General features: G+C 42.8%; 2 long non-coding RNA genes across 2 annotated transcripts; one reads left to right on the top strand and one right to left on the bottom strand.

Annotated features, from left to right (window-relative positions):
* Nucleotides 1-684: 684 nt before the first annotated feature.
* LOC102148621 (uncharacterized) lies at nucleotides 685-19,365 on the bottom strand. Its single transcript, XR_289601.4, has 3 exons — nucleotides 19,232-19,365; nucleotides 11,968-13,319; nucleotides 685-906 (listed from the first exon to the last, which is right to left on the bottom strand). It is a non-coding gene; the product is annotated as an uncharacterized lncRNA (long non-coding RNA).
* Nucleotides 11,340-12,237, top strand: LOC111770911 (uncharacterized). The gene is made up of 3 exons (XR_011433369.1): nucleotides 11,340-11,616; nucleotides 11,726-11,901; nucleotides 12,112-12,237. It is a non-coding gene; the product is annotated as an uncharacterized lncRNA (long non-coding RNA).
* Nucleotides 19,366-19,601: the final 236 nt, after the last annotated feature.

Raw genomic sequence — 19,601 nt, 5'->3', positions numbered from 1 at the left:
CTATAATTTAAAATAGCAGCTGGCCTCCAATGACGAACTAGGCCCACAGATTCCAACGCTACCTTGAGAGTGTGTGTGCGTGTCCCACTCTCTGTCTCTTCTGTTTCTCTGTGTGCTTTGACCTTATTCTCTCCTGCAGGTGGAGTTTCTCCTCATGGCAGCAAATAGAGCAGCAGGTAGCCACACGATTACACCACTCCAGCTTAACACGGAATAAAGGCATCTTGGTCTCAGCTTTGTGTTTTAAAGCCCTAGTTTGGGGCATGTGCCCACCCCTTGAACCAAACACTATGACTAAGATTGGCCCAACCAGAGTAGGAGCTAGAATATGTAAGCAGAAATGCAAATGGAGAAATGGCTGGGCAGATAGAAACAGTAGCAGCTACAGCCCTAAGGAGTCCTGCTTGCATGTTTTACAGAGTTAGATCCAGTGGGAATGATTGCTGTCATCACCTCCTTCCTCCAGTGACCAGGATCTCAGTGGACTAGATTTCCCCTGACCCTACTACCATTTACGGGAACTGGGGGCCTAGACTTCCCGAGCAGTTCGTAAGCTTTCGGGGGATCATCCCTTGTTTACCCACCTCCTACGCCATCTGTTCAGCAGCACTGGGCCATAGCAGTGTCACTGGACTTCACTAGGTGACTTCTTGATTCTTTGTGCAGCAGAGAATTCATCATTCATAACAACCTAGCTTCATCTTTATTCATTATAAAAGATCTCAGGACTGGCCCCGTGGCCGAGTGGTTAAGTTCGTGCGCTCCACTTTGGCGGCCCAGGGTTTCGCTGGTTCGGATCCTCGGCGCGGACACGGCACCACTCATCAGGCCATGCTGAGGCAGCATCCCACACAGCACAACCAGAGGCACTCACAACTAGAATACACAACTATGCACCGGGGGACTCTGGGGAGAAGGAAAAAAAAGAAGATTGGCAACAGATGTTAGCGCAGGTGCCAGTCTTTTTTTAAAAAAATAAAAAAGGTCTCAAACACACAGAAAACAGATACCTTTTTTTTTTCAACCTAACAGTTCATCCTGGAGATATTTCCATTTTGTTACATAGATAAGGTCCTGTATTTCTTTTTCAGCTACATAGAATCTCATTGCATGAATATACCATAGTTTACTTGACTCATCCCCTAGAAATCATTACTTAGATTGTTTCCAAATTGTTGCTACTACACACAGTGCTACATTGAATAGCCTTGTACATGTGTCATTTCATTCATGCGTGGGGACAACTGTAGGATAAGTAGGATTATAGTAATGTATGTCGCGTCATATATGGTGCATACTAATCCTCTGTTGGTTATATACATTGTAGATACCTTCTCCTAGTCTGTGGTGTGCCTTTTGACTTTTCTCATTGTGTCCTTTATCATGCAGAAAAAGTCAACTGAATGTAGTTAATTTTCTTTATGGTTGTGCTTCTTATGTATTAGGTATCTTTTCTTACCCCAAGGACATAGATGAATTTTCCAGTATTTTCTTCCAAACTTTTAGAGTTTTGCCTTTCATGTTGAGATATTTAATGCATCTAAAATTAATCTGGGGATATGGTGTAATGTAGGAATTGAACGGTTTTTCCATATGGATAGCCAATTATCCCAGCATGATTTATTGAATAGTTCATTCTTTCCCTCTTTTAATACTGTCAAATTCCAAATATGTATGTGTGTGTGTTTCTTGGCTGTCCTTTCCCATTAGTCTATTAATTTGTTCTAGTCTAAAACCACACTGTTTTCATTACAGTGGCTTTTAGTTTTAACTTTATTTAAATTACTAAAATATACATTTCATTGTAAACAGTTTGGAAAGAAAAGAAAAGCTGAGAGAAGAAAATTAAAATCATCTAAAAATCTCATCATCCTAAAATAACCACCAGTAGAATGTTGGTGTATATGCTTCCTTTTTGACGCTACAGTTAAATGATTAAGCAAAATCATAAAAGGTATAAAAAACAGACCTCATGAGGAAAGGAATTCCTTTTTTGTTTTGTTTTTGGGTTTTTTCATTTGTTTGTTTACTTGTTTTATGAAGAAGATTGGCCCAGAGCTAACATCCGTTGCCAATCTTCCTCCTATTGCTTGAGGGAAATTGTCACGGAGCTAACATCTGTGACAATCTTCCTCTATTTTATGTGGGATGCAGCCACAGCATGGCTTGACAAGCATGCTAGGTCTGTGCCCAGCATCCGGACCTGTGAACCCTGGGCCGCCAAAGCGGAGCATGTGAACTTAACCATGCCATAGGGCTGGCCCCCAGGAAAGGAATTCTTTAGCTTAATTAGGGGAAGAGAGAAAAAATATAAATATATTCTTAAAAATAAAGAAGAATTTTTAGAATAATGCTAAACAGTAAGTCATTTTTAAATAGAACCAAACAAGAATAAAATTACTTAACATCAAAAGAAATGTGCTCTGAATATGAGGCAAGCCTCTGGACTACCAAGGAGAAAAAATAGTGGACTGGGCAATTGCTATGGACTGAGAGGTTGTGCTCCCCAAAATTGATATGTTGAAGCCCCAATCCCCAAGGCGATGGTATTTGAAGGTGGGCTCTTTGGGACGTGATTAGGTTTAGATGAGGTCATGAGGGTGAGGCCTCAATAATGGGATTAGTGCCCTTTTAAGAAGAGGAGACCAAAGCACTCTCTGTCCACCGTATGAGGACACAGCAGGAAGGCAGCCATCTGCAAGCCAGGAAGAGGGCTCTCCCCAAAACCCATCCATGCTGGCACCCTGATCTCAGACTCCCAGCCTCCAGAACCGTGAGAAATAAATGTCCTATTCAGGGGCCAGCCCGTGGCCGCGTGGATAAGTTCACACACTCTGCTTTGGCAGCCCAGGGTTTCGCTGGTTTGGATCCTGGGTGCAGACATGGCACCGCTCATCAGGCCACGCTGAGGCGGCGTCCCACCTGCCACGACTAGAAGGACCCACAACTAAAAATACACAACTATGTACCAGGGGGGCTTTGGGGAGAAGAAGGAAAGATAAAATCTTTAAAATAAATGAATAAATAGTATTCTTTAAGCCCCCAGTCTACGGTATTTTGTTATGGTGGCACAAACTGACTGAGACCGCACTCAAAAGATCCATGGAATTTCCATCCCCGGGAGACTCTGAGAAAGGTCCGGCTCTGTCCTCCGTCAGCTGGGAAGCTGGGCCTTCCTTACTGCTTGTAATTCACAGCCAACCAAGACGCCTTAGACTCCAGTGACCTTTAAAATGAAACTGCTTAATTTTAGTGAATTACCCAGAACAGCTTGGGATCGGGACACGATGATCAATGATGAGACCATCAGTTTGCGTGTGGTAATTAGAGGGATAAACTAGGTCTGCTGCCCCAATTCGATCCTGGTTTCTAAAGACAAATTAGTTTTGTGGGATGAAAAATTCAAGAGGAAATTGTTAGGCAATTATTTAATTCCCAGGAAGAAGGAAGGAATTAAGCAACTTTTTTTTTTTAATTTTTTTTTTTTTTTGAGGAAGATTAGCCCTGATCTAACATCTGCTGCCAATCCTCCTCTTTTTGCCAAGCAAGAGTGGCCCTGAGCTAACATCTGTGCCCATCTTCCTCCACTTTCTATGTGGGATGCCTACCACAGCATGGCTTGCCAAGCGGTGCCATGTCCGCACCTGGGATCCAAACCGGCGAACCACAGGCCGCCGAGACGCAGAACATGTGAATTAACCGCAGTACCACCGGGCCGGCCCTGCAACTTTTTTTTAATGAATGTTAAAAGACCAAAATTTTCTATATTATGAGTAGTAGAAAGAAAACAATAAGAAAAAAATAGGAGTCTTGTAAAAATCAAGCTGCTTTTCTAAAGCGTGTCAGCACACTCAGGAACATATATAGAGAACAAAAGAGTCAGAAAAGTGACAAGTGACTAAGAAAGCGAAGTCTAGAACTTTCTAGGAAGAGGAAAGAGACCTATATTGTGTCATGAAGAAAAGGCTCTTTGTCATCCAGATAACAAAACACTGGAATGGTCTACCCAAGAAGGTTGTAGAAGCTAGAGTCTTAGCGATGCCAAAAAATTAATAGATATTTTTCTGTCCTGAAAGGTTTAAACACTTGCTTGCCTAACATGTGCAAAGGACTGGACCAGAAAATCTTTCAAGCTTTCTTCCAGTTTTCAATCTGCCTGCTGTCCAGCAGTCTTCTACAGATTTATGCACAGTCCCACATATGCCTCTTTCAGAAAATTAACACTAATTCCTTATATTTGCAAGATGCGTTTTGTTTTTCAAAATGTTTTCACACGGTGCAGGGTACAGTGAAATGATCCTGGGAGTTGGAGTCAAGAAAACTAGGCTCAAGTCCTGACTTGGCATTTTTATTAACTTGGGAACCTTGGAGAAATTTCTTCCTTATCTGTGCAATTTTTTTTACCTTAAGAACCCTATGATAAGATGGTCCAAAATTAAATATGAGATCGTGCTGGAAGACGAGCCCCCCAGGTACGAAGGCACTCCAACAGTGACTGGGGAAGAGCAAGAACAAGGACAAATAGCACTGTTGTCATGACGCAACTAGACCAAAGCCGGGAGGACATCTACCGGCTGACATGCATAAAGGTTAGAGGAAAGTCCCAGGCTGAACCACACACATGACTGGAACATGAACCGTGAGAAGCTGGGACCAAGGTAAACTGGAAAGTGTAAAGTGAGAAATGGAACGTTTAAGTATCACAGTGCTTGGTGTTAGCAAACTAAAATGGGCTGGGATGGCACACTTTCAGTGGGACAAGTACACAGTGTTCTTCTCTGGAAATGACAAACTCAGAAGAAACGGGGTGGCTATAACAAGAAGGCAAGATGTAGCACAGGCAGTTAGGGGCTACAATTATTGATATGAAATAATATCAATCAGACCTCTGGGAAAACCTATTAACACAACCATCATCCAAGTCTATGCTCCAACTACAGATGCTGAAGAAGATGAAACTGAAAGCTTTTATGCAAGTATCCAAGAAGATATTGATCATATACCAAAACAAGACATGCTGATAATTATAGGTGACTGGAATACAAAAGCAGGAAATAAAGCAGAATCGAACATGGTCAGAAAATTTGGACAAGGGGTCAGAAATGAAGCAGGAGACCGGCTCGTGGATTTCTGCGAAGCCAACAATCTGTCCGTCACAAATGCACGCCCCAAGCAACCAAACAGCCGACTGTCTATGTGGACATCACCTGGTGGCCAATATAGAAATCAAACAGCTTATGTAATTGGAAGCAGGAGGTGGAGAAGCTGTATTCTCTCTGCCAAAACAAGACCAGGAGCAGATTGTGGTCCTGACCATGAACTGTCCATATTAAATGTCAGACGGAAGCTGAAGCCGAGCGCTAAAAGAATCATAGTGCCAAAATATAACGTAAACGACAAAATTAAAGCCCACATAAAGTGAATTTACATTGATGAACTTAATTGAGAACCAGAAGAACTATGAACTGAAACCAGAAATGTCATTAAGGAAGAATGCAGAAAGAAAATGCTTGAAGGTAAAAAAAAAAAGAAAAACTGAGATGGATGACAAGTAACACTAAAAATTGTTAAGGACAGGTGAGAAGCAAAAGTAAAAGGTGACAAAAGCAGGGTTAGAATCCTGAGCGAGGTTTTTTAGTGACTGTCACATAGAGATAAAGAGAACCACTATGGGGCCAGCCCCATGGCAGAGTGGTTGAGTTCACACACTCTGCTTCAGAAGCCCAGGGTTCGCTGGTTCGGATCCTGGGCATGGACCTACACACCACTCATCAAGCCATGCTGAGCCGGCGTCGCACGTGGAAGAACTAGAAGAACTTACAATTAGGTTAGACAACTATGTACTGGGGCATGGGGGAGAAAAAAAAGAGGAAGACTGGCAACAGATGTTAGCTCAGGGCCAATCTTCCTAAAAAAAGGAAAAAAAAAAAACAACAAAAAAGAGAGAACCACTCTAATGGCCGCTGCAAAGAGATAGAAGAAAACAATAAAAAAGGAAGAACAAGAGGTCTCTTCCGGAAGATTCAGGAAATCAAAAGGAAATGTAGACCTAGTCTGCGAATGCTGAATGACCAAAAGGGAAGCACACTATCTGATTGGAGAAGATAGAGGGAAAGTGGAAATGGTACACTGAGGCGGTGCACAGAATAGACAGAAGGTGGGCAGATTCCTTTGAGGAAGATTCCTATGAGGAAGAACCCGTAATGCTAGAAAGTGAAGTGAAAGCTGCCCTGAAAGCACTGGGAAACAGTAAGTCACAGGGATAGGTGGCTATGGATACAATTGTTTCAAGCCTCAGAGACTGAATCTGCCAGTCCTAGCAAGAATATGCCACCAGATCTGGAAGACGAAACAATGCCCTACAGACTGGAAATGCTCAATACACATCCCAATCCCCAAGAAAGGAGCTGCCAAGGACTGCGGTAACTATAGGACCACGGCTCTAGTTTCCCATGCAAGTAAAGTGATGCTCAAGGTGCTGCAGCAAAGGCCCTTACCTTATATGGAGCAGAAAATGCCTGATGCCCACTCCGGGTTTCAGCAAGGGAGAGGCACGTGAGATCTAATTGCAATTGTTCATTGGCTACAGGAATGCTCCAAAGAATTTCAGAAGAAGGGTAGTCTATGTTCTATGCAGACTCCAGTAAAACCTTTGACTGCGTGGGTCACAAAAAGCTATAGGTTGCTCTGAAAGACATGGGCAGGCCTCCACACTTGATTGTCCTGATGCGTAACCTGTATTGTGGACAAGAGGCCACTGTCAGGACAGAATATGGAGAGACAGAATGGTTTCCTACAGGCAAAGGTGTCAGACTGTGCATTTTATCTCCCTATCTGTTTAATCTCTATGCAGAACATGTCATACAAAAAACTGGGCTGGACATTTGACAGAGGAGTGAAAATAGTGGACAAAATATCAACAATCTGTGGTATGCAGATGACACCATCTCACTGGCAGAAAGCAGCAATGACTTGAAACAACTTCTGATGAAAGTAAAAGACAAAAGTGCCAAAGCAGGTCTGCATCTGAACATCAAGAAGACAAATCATGACTACAGAAGAACTACACAACTTTGACGTAGACAAGGAAGACATTGAAATTGTTAAAGATTATGTTCGCCTCGGTTCAGTCATCGATTTCTCTGGAGGCTGCAGCCAAGAACTCAAGAGAAGCCTGAGACTCGGAAGGGCAGCAATGGGAGAATTAGGAAAGATCATCAAGTGTAAGGAAGTGTCATTAGAGACCAAGGCCGAGACCCTCCACATCCTCGTTTTCCCAGTTACTGTGTGCGAGAGCACAAGCTGCACAGTGAGGAAGGCCCACAGGAAAGACGGCTTCGCTTGAAATATGGTGTTGGAGGAGAGCTCTACAGACACCCTGGACTGCCGGGAAGAGGAACAAGTGGGTCCTAGAGCAAATTAACCTGAACTGTCGCTGGAGGCAGTGATGATAAAAGTGAGGCTGTCCTGCTTTGGGCCCATCAGGAGAAGGCAGGATTCTTTGGAGAAGACAGTAGTACTGGGAGAAGCAGGAGGCGGCAGGAAAAGGGGGAGACCAAATCTGAGACGATTGACTCCATAAAGGAAGCCACAGGCGTGAGCCTGCAGGAGCTGAGGTGGGCTGTCGAGGACGGGACCCTGCGGACCACACTCGCTCATAGGCAATCAGAGGAGCTGGAGCCGACTTGATGGCACATAGCAACATTCTGTAAAATAGGGATAATAATAATACCAACATAACAGGGTTGTTGTAAGGAAAAAGTGAGATGAGGTATAAAAGGTTTTTGAGAATTCTAAAATATGAATGCCTATATAAATTGTTAATTCATTATTGCCTTCTTCTATAATGCATTGATGTAAACAGATAGCACTTTCCCGTTGACAGATGTATCATGGCTTTTCCATAATCCCGAGTAAGCAGCTTGGCCAAGATTGGAATCCAGCACTTCTGACTCAGGAAATCAGTCATCTTTCCTGACCCCACACTGCTTGTCCAGCAGAAATGTGTCTAGCCCTCTGTAGATGGCTCTTACACAGGCACTGCCTGCCCAACTGCCTGGTTTCCGGCTACATTAGTAGCAAGGTTGCTCAGCTTGCGGGAGAGCTTTCCCAGTTCTCACTTTGGTTGAATGTGTTCTTCTCACACAAGATCTATTGGTCGATGAAAGGTTTTAGAATCTTTGAAACTTTGCTTATGCAAGCACACACATGTGTGTCTCTGTGTTTGACAGATTTGGGAGGTTTAGGTGTTCAGGATAAATGCACACAATCCTGTTAAAAAGAGGTGTGAATAGTTGCTTGAGGAACTGTGCTATCAGTCTACATTGGCTTTGGTAGCAACGCAGGGATCACGCTGAGCCGGATGCGTGGCATTAGCCAATGTGAATAGAGACAAACAAATGGAGGTCAATTGGAAACCTAGAGCTTACTGAAAATACAAAGAATGAGAAGATGAGAAATCTAGAAAAATACAATCCAGCTACTTTCTGTTCCCCCAAAATAGCTTCACAGTTAAAATAACAGAAAAGTGAATAATAGAAAAATAAACACACCTATAACAGACTGATATTAGCAAAGCAAAATAGGGGTAGCAAGAGAAGTATCAACATAGAATTCAGGGCAAAAAAAATAAATGGGATGAAGAGGTTTACCATCCATTGATCTAAGAAAAAATCACCAAGAAGATATAATAGCACTGAGCCTTTGCACACCAAACAACATAGCGTTACAATAATATAAGGTATAAACTGTTAGAGAATGTATGAATTTGAGAAAAAAACAATCATCATGGGAGACTTGAGCATTCTTTTCTCAGAATTTGAAGATCAAGTGAGAAAGCTTCATTTTAACAAATTTAGACAACATTTCCCTTTTTTTAGAAAATTTGTTCACATACTAGTCAACAAAGAAAATCTCAATAAATTCCTCAGAATAGAGGTAACAAAGACCACATTTTCTGAATGGTAGAAATTAAACCCCACGTGGTCAGCCCCTTGCCAGTTTTGTTCACCTTTTACCTCAGCACCTAACACATTGTTTGGCACATGGCAGGGCTCTGTAAGTGTTTGTTACATAAGGAAGGAAGGAAGGATGCCCATAAGACAACTCAAAAGCAGCATGAAAAATATAGCCTCCCCCGATATAATCCCTTAGAAATTTCAGTTACAATCATAAAAGTAATTCTTGTCTCAAAGAGAAAACTAAAATGGGAACTGGAACCTATTTAGAAATAAGTGACAATAAAAGAGCTGGGTGTAAAAATGCACAGTTTTTCTTTGTGGAAAATTTACAATCTTAAATGCATTTCTTGGAAAACATAGAAGATTGAAAATAAATGAAATATATATTCCACTGAAAAAGGTAGAAAAATAAAAGGGGAAATCATAAAATGAAAACAAAAAACAATGAACTAGACAACAAGAAAATCAGTATATCTAACAAATTAAATAAGAAAACCTCAAGTCTGACCATGAAAAAAATAGAAAACACAAATAAAGGATATTAGGAATAATAAAAGAACTACAGATAATGTGGAGCTTTTTAAAAATTAAGAAAACACTATGCTTAACTTCATATCATTAAATTTAAAGTTTAGAGGAAATGGCTGATTTTTTAAGAAATTACAAAGGATCAAAACTGACTCAAGGGGCCGGCCGGTGGCACAGCGGTTAAGTGCACACATTCAGCTTTGGTGGCCCCGGGTTCACCGGTTTGGATCCTGGGTGCATACATGGCACCACTCGCTAAGCCATACTGTGGTAGGCATCCCACATATAAAGTAGAGGAAGATGGGCATGGATGTTAGCTCAGGGCCAGCCTTCCTCAGCAAAAAGAGAAAGATTGGCAGCAGTTAGCTCAGGGCTAATCTTCCTAAAAAAACCTGACTCAAGAAACAGTAACATCACCAGGTTGGTCAAACATCTACAAACATGTTTTCCTAGTCTTTGGTTTGTTGATTTGTTGATGCTGTCTTTAGCCATACAGAATTTCTCCCACCCCAAAATTATATAAATACTCTCCAATAATTCTTCCTTGTATAGTTTTTAAATTAAATTCTTCAGTTATTTTTGGTGTGAGGTAAGAGTCTACCTTTATTTTCTTCCAGACAGACAGCCCACTGCGCCAGTATCTTACATTAATCCAGGAGCTGCTATTACTTCTGTATATTTAAAATATACAAATGGCTTTGAAAATTGGCAAAAGGTTTGAATATGCATTTCACTGAAATGGAAATCGTTGATAAATATATGAAAAAATACTACATACCATTTTTATTTAAAAATATAATGAAAACAATCATGAGATACTGTTTACTTATCATATTGGCAAATATTTTAAAATTTGATCATTTTTAGTGATGGTGAAGGTATGAAAAAAGGTCAACTCTTAAAGATTATTGGTGAAATTATAAAGATATACAGCCTTTCTGGAGGCAATTTGGCAGTACTATCAGAATTTTAAATGTGCCTACCCTTTGAACAGGCTTTATTCTAAATATCTGTCATGGAGAAATTCTCACACACATACGCGAATGTATGTATACAAGAGTGTTAGTTGCACCATTTTATTACCAAAAAAATTGAGAACCACCTAAATGTCTGTAGCAGAGTATGGCGGACCCATATGATAAACACCATGCACCATGGTGAAAAATGAGCTACGTCTATAATACACTAATATGAAAAGACATCCACTGTGTATTACGTGAAAAATGCACATTGCCTATATATATTCTGAGGCCATTTTGGTAAAAATAAAATATCCAAACCACTATATAATTAACAATTTTACCTTCTTGCTGGTTTGTTTTTTTTTTTTAAATGAACTTTTGATTGATTGGAGTAAAACATACAGACAGGAAATTACACAGGGAACACATCTGTGTTACCACAAACCAGATCAAGAAATAGAACCATTCTCTAGGAGTCTGGAGCACAAGAAAAAGGTCTGGGCTGAGATAAAGACTTGGGAGTTAGCATAGGAAAGTAATTGAATAGTTGTCGAAATTGGGTAAAGGCTCCCAAGGAAGAGGCATAAAGTGAAAAATAGGGAAGACTGATTGAAGGGGTGGGGAGAGTAAACTGGGTCTGCGAAGGAGACTGGGCAGCATGCCAGAGGTAAGAACACCAGGAAAGTCATCCACCACCTGAGACGGTCTGACCGTGTCCAGCTGCAGAGCCCAGGAGTGGTCCAGGTGCCCCAGGCGGGACTCCTTACCTGGGTACTGTCTGTCCTATGATCCTGTCACTCGGGCCACAAGTGATTGAACGAGAGATCCATGCCCAAGGCCCTCTGGGTGCTCCGACATTGGCCAGTGAGTGCCACACCCACTGACCTTCCTCTCTCTTTGGATCACAGACACAGAGGGATACAGAGGAGTAAATCGACACAGAAACGGAAACAGAGAAGGCAGTAACAGAAGTGTGCCTGGGAAGAAACCCCACAGTGGAGATGAGAGGCCAAAGAGTGGGTAGGGCGAATGAGGAAAAGCAGCAAAGTGTACTCCCTCACAGAGAGGCAGAGAAGTGCGTTAGAACCCTGGGGAAGCAAGCTGGGAACCTCCCTCGAAGCCTGTCTGTTTCACTGTGCTCTCCTTATCATAGACACCTGCCACAGGTAACCCAGGAGTGACGTCTAAGGCTGCTCGGTCAGCAGTGGCGTGCTGGAGGCCTGGGACAAAGTGCCCGAGTCACATTTCTTATCACATCCTTTTCATTTCCCCCAGGGTTTGGCATTTCCCCTTTTCTGATTGGCTGCCTCCCCAGGGCCCGGGCCTCAGTGCTGGTGGCCCTCTGGGGGTCGGGAGCGCATAAATAGTTCCTGCTGGGGAAACTGGGAAACTGGTCTCAGACAAGAGGAACAGACATCTCTGCCACGCACTGCTGCCTGGAGCTGCATGAGGTAAGTGCTCTTGTCTCCAGGAACTGACGGCTGTTACTAGGTGCCCAACCCACTGCCACTTCTTACCTGTGCTGCTTTTTATTCAGTTTCATCAGACACTTGTGGGCTGGGGACCCAGGGGAGGAGAAGGGCAGTGATGTGGCAAGCTGCAGTTGAGAAGGCCTGGTCCTTCTGCTCTGTCATCAGAACTTCCTTCCCCTTTTGTCACAGGTCCCAGTGCTGCCAGCGTGTCTTCTGTGTATAGCCCCATGCACCTCTGCCTCAGCCACAGCCCTTCCCCGCAGCAGCTCCCGCGGCCTGGCCTGGTAGAGCTGCAGTCCCAGGCCTCCTTCTACTCCTTCCTGGTACGACTGCATGAACCCCAGAGACCCAAGAAGCGAGTAGTGTTTGCAGACACGAAGGGGATCTCGTTGACATCCGTGTACAAGTTTGAAGATGCTGTGGGCAGACACGTGTCCCATGTTCAGTTTCCTGCGCCCTGAGCCACCTGGCTGGCCAGAGCCACCACCTACGCTCTGGGCTTCCCCGCACCCAGGCAGGGTTCGGGGGTTCCAGAGGTGCCTGCAGGTGCAGAGTGTGCGCCCGGAGCAGCGTGCTGGGCAGGGGGCTTCCTGCGAGGCGCTGTCTAGCAGGCAGGCTGGGTTCCAGAAGGCAAGGCAGATGCGCATCACCTTTGATGTCAGGGCTCCTTCCAAGAAGTGCCTAGTGTTCACACGGCCAGTCCTTGCAGAAGCGAGACTGACAGCTTCGCCTTCCAAGCCATGTTGCCACTAGGTCCCCCAGGCCGGTGGGCACCATTCAGTTCTGCTTCTGTTGTTGGGGAAAACAATCAAGGGCAAACCTGTTGTTTGGTGCCCAGTTCTCAGTCACGCTCATCACAATGTAAGTGAGCTCTGTGAGGGCCCACAGACAGGGTGAGCCGTCTGTGGTTACTTTTTCTGCAGAGGCAAAGCTTGAATTCCTCACCCAGGATGTGCTATTCCTATCGCTTCTGGAACTTTATTCAGACTCTTCTTTCTCCTGAATTCACAGTGGGGAGACAGGAGGGACACAACTCCCAGCCCCCAGAAAGCCTTGAATGCTTTGCATTCTTCTCTCACAAGGGGAGCCCACTTCCTGACCAAAGGGCTGAAATTTCCTTTAGGGAGATGCTGGGAATGGCGCCCTTTACCCTTTGCAGAGGAGCCTTTGGAGTGTGGAAACAGAAGAAATGTAAATAAAGCTTTTATGTGTCATTATTTAACAGGCCTGGCAGAGTGGCTGTAAGGACTGTGTGGAGTGGGGGAGGGCCGGGGAGGGTTCTTTGCATTGAAAGCAGGAGGCACCCAGCACAGGAAGGAGCTCTTACACTTTCCTCTCCAGGTGGAAAGGGCCAGCTTTCTGGTAACTTGAAATTGTACTGCTGCTTCAACTTTTGCCTAAAGAAAAGTTCATTAAAGCATCTTCAGTGGTTCACGTTGTAAACACTTGACCTTTCCCCCTCTTTAGCAGGTAAAAGTCTGGGGAAACTCTGTCTACCTCAAAACAGATGCACTTAAAAAAAAACAAAAACATTTTTAGCTGTTTTGTGCATAATTTACCAAGACCCAGAAACCTGACCTTTGTTCCTAGGCCCGTCCCTCCCCTGTTGTATTTATCACCCTATATGGAAACTGCTTATTGAACTGTTTGCCACCCTCAGGGCCTGGAAAGGCTGGACCAGGACTGCCATCCACCCAGCTGGCCCCCAGGCTGGCAGCCCTGGAATGCTCAGGAGGTAAGGGTTGGAATAATAAGTGAATGTTTGTGCCAGGTAGGCCCCTCGCTTCAACTTGCAATGCTCTGAGATCTTCAGTCTTCAGAAGATTTTAGCCTCTTTTCGGAGATTGCTCATTCTCTCAGATTACTGTTCGTGGATGACAAATTTTAAATATGTGTTTAAAAAGAATGTTTCTCTCTTCTGATTCCTTGACTTCTTGGGCTATATTTGTTTGTGCCGGTGGCAGGCTATATCAATGCAATCATTGTGGCTGAGCAAGCAGCATTCTCTTTTTCTCCCTAAAGGGCCTGCCCCAGCTGATTCAATCTGTAAAACAACCAGGTGGTTAACAGCGTAAAGCTAGAAGCAGCCAAACACACCGGCTTCCAGGGCCGCTCTGAACACAGCTGCAGCTTCCTCATCTGATAAGGAACGCTTTCATAACTGCACCTGTTTCCTCCTGCTCCCTCTCCAGCCTTCTAGCCCTGCCTCCATTAAGGGATGATCAGGAATAGGTGAGTGGTACCCACAGGGTATGCTGTCAGGATTGGGGGTCGCTCTCCCAAATTAAAGCTGGTACGAATCAACAGAAAAACATGAGTAGCCAGCTCTAAAGGTGATTTACCTCTAGAATGTGTTGTAGTATATTTCTAATGAAACTAGGGTTTCTGAAATCTCATCAATGAGCCTCTGAAAAAATACAACTCAGGTCAGGTCCTACCACTGGGGAGGGGAAGTCGTGGAAGACCACGTGGGTCAGGTTTTACAGTTATAGGGGGCCTGAAATCTAAGACTTTTGATATTATCTCTGATGAAGTTACACTCCAATGAAGTATGACGGGGTTCGGAACAGTCCTCCCCAAGACGTGCCACTTTGGCATGTGGAATATTTTGAGCTAAAAACAAACGAGACCCTGCGGGCTCAAGCGAAACTTTTACCTCTCCCTTAAAGAATTTAAATTGGGAGACTTGCCCATAATAAGAGTTATTACCAGAAATAACTTTTTATGACCTATCTGTATGGCAGGGCAAACATCTAATTACCAAACATCTGCTCTTCTTATCATCCTGTGAATGACTCTCCTCCTCACTGAAGCCCCAGGCCCCCATCCCATTCCTTGGCTCAAGATAGCAGATACACCTCATTTTACCTTTCTGTCTTCGAACCTCTCATGTATGTGGGGTTCCCATATGTACAAAATTCAATGTTTTTCTGTTAATCTGTCTCATGTCAACTTGATTATTAGACTAGCTGAAAGAACATTTGAACAGTAGACAGAAATTCTTTCTCCCCAAAATGTACAACCACAGAGATAGCTAACCAGATTGAAAAAAGATGCATTAGTCATCTTTGAATTTCACTTTGGTGTTTCATTGACCGACCACATTGCCTGTAGTGCACTTTGATTTAATATTTGATATTTTTATAAACCTTATCTTGTAAATAGTACAACTGTGTTATTTGCCCCCTTTTCTGTTAAAATCGATAATTTTGGAAATACACACATGTACTATATGCCACAATTGTAATCCTGTAATTCTTTTTTTTTTTTGAATAGTGATAATCTCAAAAAAGCAGTTGTAGTTCAGGGCTCTCTTGACCTCTGAAACATCCAGACTAAGAAAAACTGGTCCAATTAAGACCACTTTTTCCATCTAGCTAATGTTTGCATTCAGGGAGCTCTGATATTTTTACTGTTAAGAACCCCTTTTACTGTTTTTCCCACATACCCCAAGTATTGTCTACCAAATTTGATGCATTAAGTACTAGTTCTTTTCACAATTTTATTAAATACGTATGTAATTTGTCAAGTTTCTGGTACTCATCATGTAGTTTTCCCTCATTCAACATTTATTGAACAACCTCTCTGTGCCAGACATTATGGGGACAGAAAGATGAATAAAACAAAATTTACAGTCCAGTGAGGGGAGCCAGACATCTAAACAGATCATCAATAAAAATAAGTAATGTGAGAGGCACCTAGAGAGTGTTAGGGACTCATGAAGAATCCACCCTAAGGGAGAAATCAGAGAAAACTTCCTTTTGGAGTTAATGCCAGAAGTGAGTCCCAAAAAGATGAGTAGATGTTTGCCAAAAATTACATCTTAGTTAGCTTAATTAAGTGGCCTTATTTATATATGTGATTTCCACTAGACTTTAAAAATTATTATTAAAGTAATTGGAAGCTCCCCTTTTCTTTCCTTGAGAATCCCAGGAAGGCAGCCATTGTTTTAATGGGTGGATAACGGTAGATGAGAGTGAATTTTAGAAAATAGAGAGCTGGGCAAAGAAAAGTGGTTTACCATACTCATCCAACAGGATGTTCTGCTCAGCCAAGTTTTTTTTCAGCTGCTTGGCACATAGAATCCTGTACAAGTAGAACTTTGGGATATGTCAAATCTCCAGAACCTCTAGATATGTACATTTCCTTTTTTCTTTTTTTTTAAAACTTTATAGTAACAGACAACCTATCGATGTTGATTTAGTTTCCCAAGTAGATTTTCCTACTGCTAGTGTATGAGCTGACCTATGGATTCTATTATTCCGGTATTATTATTCTGTTATTCCAGTTAATTTTGCATTTTCAATTATCCACTTCAACTATCCAAATAAGCCCTTTCTTTTTATCAGTGTCTCCTGCAGGTTTGATTACTACAAGTCAGTGCTCACCCTGCCGTGAACTGGCAAAATTGAGCCTGTATATTTTTAAATTGAGGACCACGGTGTAGATATGGACTGAAAAACTTGTCTTCTTCATTTTGCTCTCAACTGCAAAGTCTCTACTTCTTACATCTGAGCGTTGTTGAATTGATCTGATCCAACATGTGCATCGTCTGTATTCTGATGACTCTCACGTTTATATCACTAGCCTGATCTCTCCTCCCAATTCCAGACTCATATATCAAAGAATAGCATCTCAAATAGCAGTTGCAAAAAAAATTAAAAATAGAATTACCACATGATCCAGCAATCCCACGTTGAGGTATATATTCAAGAGAGTTGAAAGCAGGAGCCCAGATATTTGTACATTCACGATCATAGCAGCATTACTCACAATTGTTAAAAGGTGGAAGCAACTCAAATGTCTATCCGTGGAGGACCGGGTAAAGAAAACATGGTATATACATACAGTGGGATATTATTCAGCCTTAAAAAGGAAGGAAATTCTGCCACATGCTACAACATGGATAAACCTGGAGGATATTATGCTAAGTGAAATAAGCCAGTCACAAAAAGACAAATTTTGTATGATTTCACTTATACTTCATGTGAGTATGAGGTATGAGTAGTCAAATTCATAGAAACAGAAAGAATGGTGGTGGGCTGGGGGGGAGGGGGAAATTTTTTTTTGTTTTTTGGGTTTTTTTTTTTTTTTTTTGAGGAAGATCAGCCCTGAGCTAACATCTGCCAACCCTTCTCTTTTTGCTCAGCTAACATCCATGCCTATCTTCCTCTACTTTATACACGGGACGCCTACCACAGCATGGCTTGATGAGCGGTGCAACGTCCGCACCTGGGAACCGAACCCGCGGACCCCAGGCCACCAAAGCGGAATGTGCGCGCTTAACCGCTGCGCCACCGGACCGGGGGTTTTTATTTAATGGGTATTGAGTTTTCATTTTTCAAGATGAAAAATTTCTAGAGATCGGGTGTACAACAATGTGAATATACTTAACACTACTGAACTGTGCACTTAGAAATGGTTAAGATGGTAAGTGTTGTGTGTATTTTACCACAACTAATTTTTTTTTTTTTAAAAAAAAGAACACAACTTTTGCTTAATTTGGCTTTTTCTCTTGGTGCTTGGAAATGAGCATTGGTGTTGCTGGTTGTGTAGTAAACAGTTGTGGGTTCACCTCTTAATGAATGTTAAAGACTTTGTACATTTAAAAGGTGACCATGGAAGGGAAAGGAATTATACAGCACACTTATGGTGTTGTTCTACTGAGGGACAGAGTACCTTTCAAACGGAGTATCTTCCCAGGTTCATAGCACTGTGTGTCATACACGCAGCAAACACAATGATTGTAGAGGCACATTTTGGGAAATGAGCTCAAAGTTAGGATGGGATGGGGTTTGTTAAACCTCTCACTGAGACCTTAATCACTGTGACCCCCTTCTTTTAATGGCCTATCCTTCATCAGGTACTTAAAATTACTCACGTAGTTTTTGTAGCACAAGAGTATTTTCATCGTAGAATGTGAAAATACCTTCAACAATAATCTAGAGACAGTCCAAATTCAGTGTCAAGGAATTTAGTGCCGGCGATGAGCCTGGTCATGCTATCAGGCAGTAGGCCTTCTCTATAGATAAACCCACGCCATGTCTAAATTCTCAAGCGTTACTTGCTCACTTTCTCTCTCCCATTTGTATTCTTTGTGCCTAGAAATGACCATGACAGAGAGATGCCCAGATCACTGACCTTTGCAAACAAAACTTTGGAGCCTAAGAGAACTATATTAACCCAGTTCTTACTGATTTCCTCTTTGGGGGGGAAGTTTGATTGCTTTCCCACACCAAAGAAGTTTAGAGAATGTGCCAGTGAATGGGTGCCTACTCTCACCTGGGCATGTGTGCGTGTGTTGATACCCAAGAAGTGAGTTTACTATTTGGTTGGGCAAAGAATCAATGAACACGATTTGTATTGAGCCTGTAACGTGTGTGACTTATTTTTTAATTTCAAAATTATTATATACAAGGAACTGTAATATTTGGTAAGAATTGTGAGAAAATTTAAACATGAATAGACACTAGCAGAGCAGACAGACACTTCTAAGCTTGGCTGGTTCTAGGGGTGGGAAAGGAGACCAGATATAAGAATCCAAAGAGCGTTTAAGATGGTGGTGGCCACTTTAAAACCCTATCCCTAGTATTGGGGAGGACACAAAAATGTAGAGTGTCCCATTTCTTCTTTTATGGAACTGAATCTAGTTGAAGATTAGACATGGCAATACATTATTCTACTTTGCATCATTGGGACCCTGGCAAAAACTGGCCATATGGTAAGGGTTCCAGGAAGGTTTGTTACATGAGTGGATAAATGATTGAGTTCAAGTCCCAAATAGGTGTGGTAACATTGAGCGTGGGGATGAGTGGTCCAGTGTTTTGGAGCAGAGCCATCATTCTCATAGTCAGATTCTGAGGTTTAAGAAGGTGAACTTTTGGGGCCGGCTCCGTGGCCGAGTGGTTAAGTTCGCGCACTCCGCTGTGGCAGCCCGGGTTCTGATCCTGGGCGCGAACATGGCACCGCTCATCAGGCCACGTTGAGGCGGCGTCCCACATCCCACAACTAGAAGGACCTGCAACTAAGATATACAACTATGTATGGGGGGGGGGGGTTGGGAAATAAAACAGAAAAAAAAAAAAAGAATGTGAACTTTTCTCTCAAGATTTATTATCAGATTACTTAGCACGGAATGGCAATCGGATAGCAATATGCAGAATAAACTAGTGGGGAGGCATTGGTACTGGAGGCAAAAATATCCTTTAAGAACGGGAAGGAGAAGGGCTAAAGAAGGACGAATTTTAGAGAGGTGATAAGCTTGGGTTAGGTATTTGAAGTCTGAAGAGATGATGAGAAATACACTTACAGACTCCAGCAGGTACCCCCTAGATTTGAGTAGAGTGATCAGTGTTGAGGTAGACGTTGGAAAGTTGCAACTGCGAGGAAACATGGAGATCGTCTACAGCAACCCCTGAACTCCTTGGCTTCACTAGCAAGGCAACCAAGACTCCGTGATGATGATGAAGTAGTGGTGGTGGGAGCAGCCGCGGCAGTCGAGGGTGATGGCAGCTCACCTGTCTGGAGCGTGCCGGGCCTTGAGCTAAGTTCTTTACATAAACAACCGTATCTCACTGCATACTACAGCAGCCCCAAGACGACCAGGTAACTGATGATTCAAGCCTCTTCTCACTCAGCGGGGCTGACTTCACCCTCCAGAACCTAGGCTAGTGTACCCC

The sequence above is a fragment of the Equus caballus genome, chromosome 27, assembly GCF_041296265.1.
Source record: "Equus caballus isolate H_3958 breed thoroughbred chromosome 27, TB-T2T, whole genome shotgun sequence".
Taxonomy (NCBI): Eukaryota; Metazoa; Chordata; class Mammalia; order Perissodactyla; family Equidae; genus Equus; species Equus caballus.
Note: the sequence above shows the minus strand (reverse complement) of the source record. Positions and strands in the feature narration are given on the sequence as shown.